Consider the following 6972-nt stretch of genomic DNA (forward strand, 5'->3'; position numbering starts at 1 on the left):
TGCTCCCTGCTGCTGTGGACGGAAGGTGAGTGACATACGCCAACTAAAATGCTCGTAACTTGCTGAATTCTTGACGGATTTACAAACGGTTTGGTTTTTTACAAACGTTATTAACGTGGCTATAATTCTGGATGCTTTAACATGTTTCATGAATTTTTTATTTATTTTTAGTATACGTATTCAGTGTCATAGGTACATCTTTGACGTTTATAACAAACCAATCCGTTTGAAAATCGGTAAAAAATTAAGCAAGTTATGGTCATTTAAAAGTACCTGCATCATTAAAACTCAATGCTACGAGTGAGCGAGCGCCCTGTCCTAAGATGACCGCCAAAATGCGGACGTTCCACTCAATTGGCCATCAGCGCGGACGAGCCATCTAGCCTTTATATACATATCTATGGCTAAAATAGCACATACAGGCAACCGGAAGCGATCGCCGTTTTCCGGTTTGGTCACTTGACGTTCGACATCTAGCGTATTCTGTCCGACTTGTCAGATGTTTTTTTGTAGCTGGATATATAACATTTGTTGAGTCTAAATATTAATGAGGATACGGTTTTTGATAAATCAAATTTTATTGTTGTTCTTATAATCATTTAGGGGGGCTTAGGAACATTTTGGGGTAGCTTCAGCCCCCCTAAAATAGGCCTAACGACGTCCCTGCGTGACGCGATATTCTTTTATGCTGCTGAATGATCTCCGTTTCAACGCAGTAAGTAACGAGCTAACTTACCTGATATCTGCTTCAGTCCAATTTGCTGACATTTCTCGTCGTGAATGTTGTAAATCCCTCATTTTAAAGAGTTGAACCAACTTCAAGTTGCCATGACACGCGCGTCCTCACTACGGCACGTGCGTCATTGTTTATGCGTCTCATATATCATTTCCTGATAACTGCTTCAATCTAGTTTGCAACATTTCTCGTGGTGAATGTTTATATGCATGTTATCTCTTGTTGTAAGGAGCTGAACCATAACTTGTGTTGTGATGATGACGCGCGCGTCCTCACTTCGACACGCCCTTTAGGGCATTCTTGCGGCTTCTTGTTCACACAGAGGGTTACCCGCGTATCTTACTAGGTCCTCTTTCCGGCAACGATCCCAGAAGATTAACGGAACGAGTTTTTGTTCACACAGACGCTTGTCTGGCAATTTTACGGGTATTTTCTGGGACCAGAGGTCTGTGTGAATGGGGTTTAAGGCAATTCAGGTAGAAGTAGGAGAAGTGCCCTCAGACTTAAGAAGAGATAAACTCATGCTTACATACTGGTGTCGATTACGTGGATGTGGTAATGAAAACCCTACCAATAGTGTTATTAAGGAATGTTGGGAATATAATTCTTTTAAAGGTAATGGATTTGGATGGGTAACAAAGACTAAATCAGAAGAATATAGAATATATAATATTTGTTTAAATAATCCTACTCCTATTAGTAATACTCCCATTTGGTTGTTTCCAAATGTAACAGGTATAGAAAATACACTGTTAAATATAAGAATTCACACAAAATTGTATTTATATCTCATATGGTTACCTGATGTAAAAATGAGCGCTTCCCCTTTAAGAGTTGTGATGTCACATGTGACTTAACTTCCTGTGCTGCTACCTCCTCTTCCCTTTTGTACTGTTATCTTGTGGAAGAGGTAGGTTTTTCTTTGGTCTCCTGATATTTTATTTATTTTTAATCTTCTGAACTTATATTTTCACTTAAATTAATTTTGTATAATGTTATTTTACTTATCTGTGTGGTTAATTGTGTCATTTTATACTTTTGAATAATAATCTTATCTTTAATTGTGTGGAAGTAAGAGCACATGGTGATAAATGTACAACATGTGTATTTTAGAATCAAAAGGGCATTACCATCTAAAAGAGGCTGCTTATTTGTTTCATGTGTCAGGTATGTTTGTTGTATTTTTCCCTTTTGTACTGTTATCTTGTGGAAGAGAATCAAAAGGGCATTACCATCTAAAAGAGGCTGCTTATTTGTTTCATGTGTCAGGAAATAAAATGTTCTTGGAGAAGAACCAAAGCCTGCTGTCCTGTATCTGATTCAGTGAGGTCACAACGCAGAGTCCAGTTAATTCACCGGTGTCGCCGGATGCATATAAAGTTTGGCATCGCGAGTCACCGGTTACACAAAACCTGAGGTAGATTTGGATATAATGGAACTAAAATATCAATGGGAAGAGAGTAAGAAAGGCCATATGGCAAGTCAATACATAAAAAACTAATTTTACAGTTACTTGGATATTTATACAGATGGATCCAAAGATGAAGAAACCAGGGTAGGCATAGGAGTTTACATACCAACATTGAATGTAAGTATTGGGAAAAGATTGCCTGATCAGATATCAGTTTACACGGCAGAGATGATGGCAATAATTGTAGGGTTACAGTGGGTGGAGGAAGTAAAACCAGATAGAGTGGTATATTGTGTTGACTCTGTAGCAGCCCTTTCCAGTATTCAAAATATGAGATCTAACAGAGAAGATCTAATGTTAGAAATACATCAAAGTCTATTTAGATTACGGAAGCTTCAGATAGATGTGAGATTCTGCTGGGTACCTGCTCATGTAAATATAAAAGGAAATGAGAAAGCAGACCAAATAGCAAAGAAATCTACTAGTATAAATGACATTATAAATATTCCATTTGGTAAAGGAGAAGCTAAAGCAATAATTAAAAAAGAAATGATGAAGAAATGGCAGGACATATGGGATATGGACAAAAGTGGAAGGAAATATTAAATGTATTAATGCACATGGTGTTAATAGACGGAATAGAAAAGATGAGTCTGTTTTAACCAGACTGAGGTTTGACCATACAGGATTAAATAAAACATTATTTTTATTAGGTAAAACTAAATCAGATGAATGTATAGAATGTGAAACTACAGAAAATGCAGAACATATATTGTTGCATTGCCGGAAATATAGAGAAGAGAGGATTTTATTAAAGCAAAAGATAAGTCAGGCAGGAAGAAAATGGAATCTTGAAGGTGCTTTGGGAACAACAGGAGAAGGGATTAAAGATACTCAGGATGCTGTCGTGGAATATCTGAAGAATATAGGGATATATGATAGGATATAGGTTATTTATTTATTTATTATTATTAATATTATTATTATTATTATTTTCCTAAATTTAATTTGTATTATTATATATTAATGTAAAGTAGATCATTTCCATGCTGCATACTCCGATACAGTAGGTGGCGGTATGCACCTGATAAGTCATGGTTGCAATCTGCCATAAAACGAAAAAGAAGAAGAAGAAGAAGAGTACGGCTGCGAGTGATGTCAGCAGGATCCGCATGCTGGATAAGGTGACTGGTTTTGTTAATACATAACTCACGCATTTCAAACAATGTTTTTTCAAGAAAGTTGCCAGCTAACGGTAGCAGGTTAGCTAGCACATAAGTTAGCCTAAAGTTATTAACGTAACTGGCTCCGAAAACTCTGCTTCTATCAAGGCACAGTGAAGAAACATTTACTGAAGGCTTTAATTTATGTTTTATATGTAATGCAGAACAGCATTTGTGAGACGACATCAACTCATCATCCGAGTGGACAAGAACACCAACAGAGGAAGCCAAGCCGCAAAAACAATGAAAAATTGTCATGACTTTTTATTTTAAATAAAAGTTATGTGATAATAAACTTAAAGTGTTGGCTTAATTATAGTGTTTTAAAGATGTTTTGAAATAAGTTGTTTTAAAATAAAAATAACAATATTCTGTATATGGTATTTACCCTATAACATTTATAACAAGAGGTGAACAAAGCACCACTTTAGTTTACAGCCCGCAAATATGAGAGTTACCTGGAACATACACAGAACAAGCGGGGAATAAGCCCCACTTTAATTTACAGCCCGCAAAAATAAGAGTTACCTGGTAACTCATGTATACATATACAAATCAAAGAGGTACAAGTTACTATTATTTTTATTGTGTGTTATATTTTATTTGCAGACGTGGCTTGTAGACATCAACTGTAGGCTAAACAAAACACTTCATCAGGTAAGTAGCAAATATGAAAAAAAAATATATTACACATAGACCATATTACCAATAGACGTAAGTCATACATACCACGTAATATTACAATAGGTACCCTGTAGTTATGAAATACTTAGAGAATAATTTTCCATATATTCTTACCCCCTTACTACCCCAAACTTAAAATATTGTTCCCTTATAACTACAAGTACGTACTGTAGAGGTACTCTGTTGTTACAAATAGGTACGCTGTTTAATTTGGTTTAATTACACGGTACTTTGCGGGTCGTAAAATAAAGTGTTACCAAATAAACAGTGCAACGACCCTTTCAGACCCTTTGCCTCCTGCAGCTGTTTGCATCTTGTGGTAAAGCAGTAAAGTTGCCGATGTTAATTTGGGTTTTTGTTCTTTGCTGATCCAGGCAGTTTTTGCTGTTGTTGTTATAAAGATGTCTTTCGTTTTGTGGCTCCTGTACCGGTTGTCGATTCAGCAGAAAAGTTTGCCATTCTCGCTGTTAACAGACCGGAGGTGAGCGCACTTGAACGCGCCGATGACGTATGGTGTCTGCGTGGACTACCTGCGGGGTGGGCATTCAAATTACGCTTACGTATGAGGGACAAACAAGGCAACGTCCGTTCGGACCGAAATCTATGATTGGTTGAACATTTTTTGGTCCTACGCCTTTCACAGATTACATACATTTCTACAAATACATTTAAACAACTTAGTATAGTGATTGCTATCAGGATGTGAGGAGACTTTTAACCAGCATAACTTAAAATGTTTCTGGATCAAATGTGTTACCCTACCTTTAAGCAGTTCAAGCTCAGCGAATACTTGACCGCACGTTTGTGTAAAGGGCATTTTTTGAAAACACATGTAAAAATGAACAAAAGATTCCTTGCACACAATAAACATCTTAACATCTATCGGGTAATGCCTCTCACTTTATTACAATGTGTCTTTATTACAATGCGCAGAGGTGGAAAGAGTAATAAAATGATCTACTCAAGAAAAAAATACTTTAATGATATTTTACTTGTACTAGTAAAGTTGGTCTAAAAATCTACTTAAGTAAAAGTAAAAAGTAAGTCATTTTAACTTAACTCAGAGTAAAAGTAACTTTTTTACAGCAGGGTGAGGTGGGGGATTCTAGTATAGTTAAAAAAGGACAAGGGAATATAAATTACAAACTAGTTGTTTTTAATTGTAGAAACATCGTAACAATTAAAGTGCAATAACAAGAAGTAAATACAATAAAAAGCTTTTTTATAACTAAGAAACATTAATGGAGTTGTTAAATGATTTTTACAGGTGGGTTATGCACTTTTGAACCAAAAGGTCGGCAGCTAGTAAATACAATCACTATAGTTAGGTTATAATTTATGAACAGTATTGCTGGTTACATACATTATTTTATTAAAGTATATATATACACTCACCGGCCATTTTATTAGGTACACCTTACTAGTACTGGGTCGGACCCCCTTTTGCCTTCAGAACTGCCTTAATCCTTCGTGGCACAGATTCAACAAGGTACTGGAAATGTCACACGGTGACGTTTTGAAGGGCGGAACCGAAGGTAGGAAGGATGAGTTCCGCCCGGAAAGAAGAAAAACATCGGAACTTCCGGGTTTGTCCCGAAGCCCAAATCAGCCCGTATAGGTGCAGGTGGGGGAGATAAACAAAGCGATCGCTGATAGGACACCGAGGAGGAAGAGCCGAGGATATAAGGAGGTTTGAAATCACAATCGGTGTGCTTCTCTGTGGTGCCGGTGTTGGTGTACGGTTGGCTGTGTTATAGGCTGGAGAGCGACGATCTAAATCCCTTGGGGAAGAAAGGGACAGGAAGAGGTGGATGTTTACCGTGAGGAGGAAGTTATGTGAGGATAACTGGGTGAAGAAAACAATATGAGACGGGTCGACATGTGAGTACAGCTGGGATATTGTATATACGTTGCAGAGGTGAAATTATTGTGCGTGTTTGGAGTGTCTATTTATAGTTCCGGCCCCACCGGAGGAATAAGTGTGGGTGAGCTGATGGACGTCTAGTGTATACGAAGAACAAATCCAGAAGTAATCGCTTTCCACCTTTCCTGTGTGTTGGAAATTTCGGCCGACGAGCCACAGGAGGAATCTGAGATTAGATGTCCTTACCTCACAACGAGTGTGTGCGTGTGATGCTGTGGGTGAGTCCCGACTTTCAATTTGTGTGTTTTCACTGAAGCTTGCAGTGTAGTGCTGTGCTTTCTTTTGGAGATAGAGACTGTTTCATCCCAGAGGCTCCGTGTGAAAATAACAATGTGTCGAACTGACCAGCGCAGTGGATAGGAATTACTTGTCTGTAACATTAGTGTGATTTGTGGAGAAATCAGAAAGCCCCAGTCTGAGAGTCCCGTACTTTATGAATGCTAATTCACCTCTGCTCTTGGAAATTCTGTGCAGAACGATCTAGAGCCCTAAGTTGTGAGTAACGTGTGTTATTAAACGACCACTTACCTCTGTCCTCAGTGAACCTGTGGAGAAACCAGAAAGCCCAGTCTGTGAGTCACGCACTTCTATGAATGCTAACTTACCTCTGCTCCTAGCAAGCCTGTGCAGAACGTTCCAGAGCCCTAAGTTGTGAGTAACGTGTGTTATTAAACGACCACTTACCTCTGTCCTCAGTGAACCTGTGGAGAAACCAGAAAGCCCAGTCTGGGAGTCACGTACTTCTATGAATGCTAACTTACCTCTGCTCCTAGCAAGCCTGTGCAGAACGTTCCAGAGTCCTAAGTTGTGAGTAACGGGTGTTATTAAACGACTACTTACCTCTGTCTTCAGTGAACCTGTGGAGAAACCAGAAAGCCCAGTCTGTGAGTCACGCACTTCTATGAATGCTAACTTGCCTCTGCTCCTAGCAAGCCTGTGCAGAACGTTCCAGAGCCCTAAGTTGTGAGTAACGTGTGCTATTAAACGACCACTT

The 6972-nt window shown here is 38.4% G+C and overlaps 1 long non-coding RNA gene across 4 annotated transcripts; it reads left to right on the plus strand.

Annotated features, from left to right (window-relative positions):
* Positions 1–1470: 1470 nt before the first annotated feature.
* LOC135739193 (uncharacterized) lies at positions 1471–3946 on the plus strand. 4 transcript variants are annotated; one of them, XR_010528881.2, is made up of 4 exons: positions 1471–2153; positions 2266–2324; positions 3185–3331; positions 3535–3946. It is a non-coding gene; the product is annotated as an uncharacterized lncRNA (long non-coding RNA). The 4 variants fall into 4 exon arrangements; XR_010528880.2 differs by having other exon boundaries at positions 3215–3331; XR_010528879.2 differs by having other exon boundaries at positions 2266–2291; positions 3215–3331.
* Positions 3947–6972: the final 3026 nt, after the last annotated feature.

The sequence above is a fragment of the Paramisgurnus dabryanus genome, chromosome 1 (genome assembly GCF_030506205.2).
Source record: "Paramisgurnus dabryanus chromosome 1, PD_genome_1.1, whole genome shotgun sequence".
Lineage (NCBI taxonomy): Eukaryota > Metazoa > Chordata > Actinopteri > Cypriniformes > Cobitidae > Paramisgurnus > Paramisgurnus dabryanus.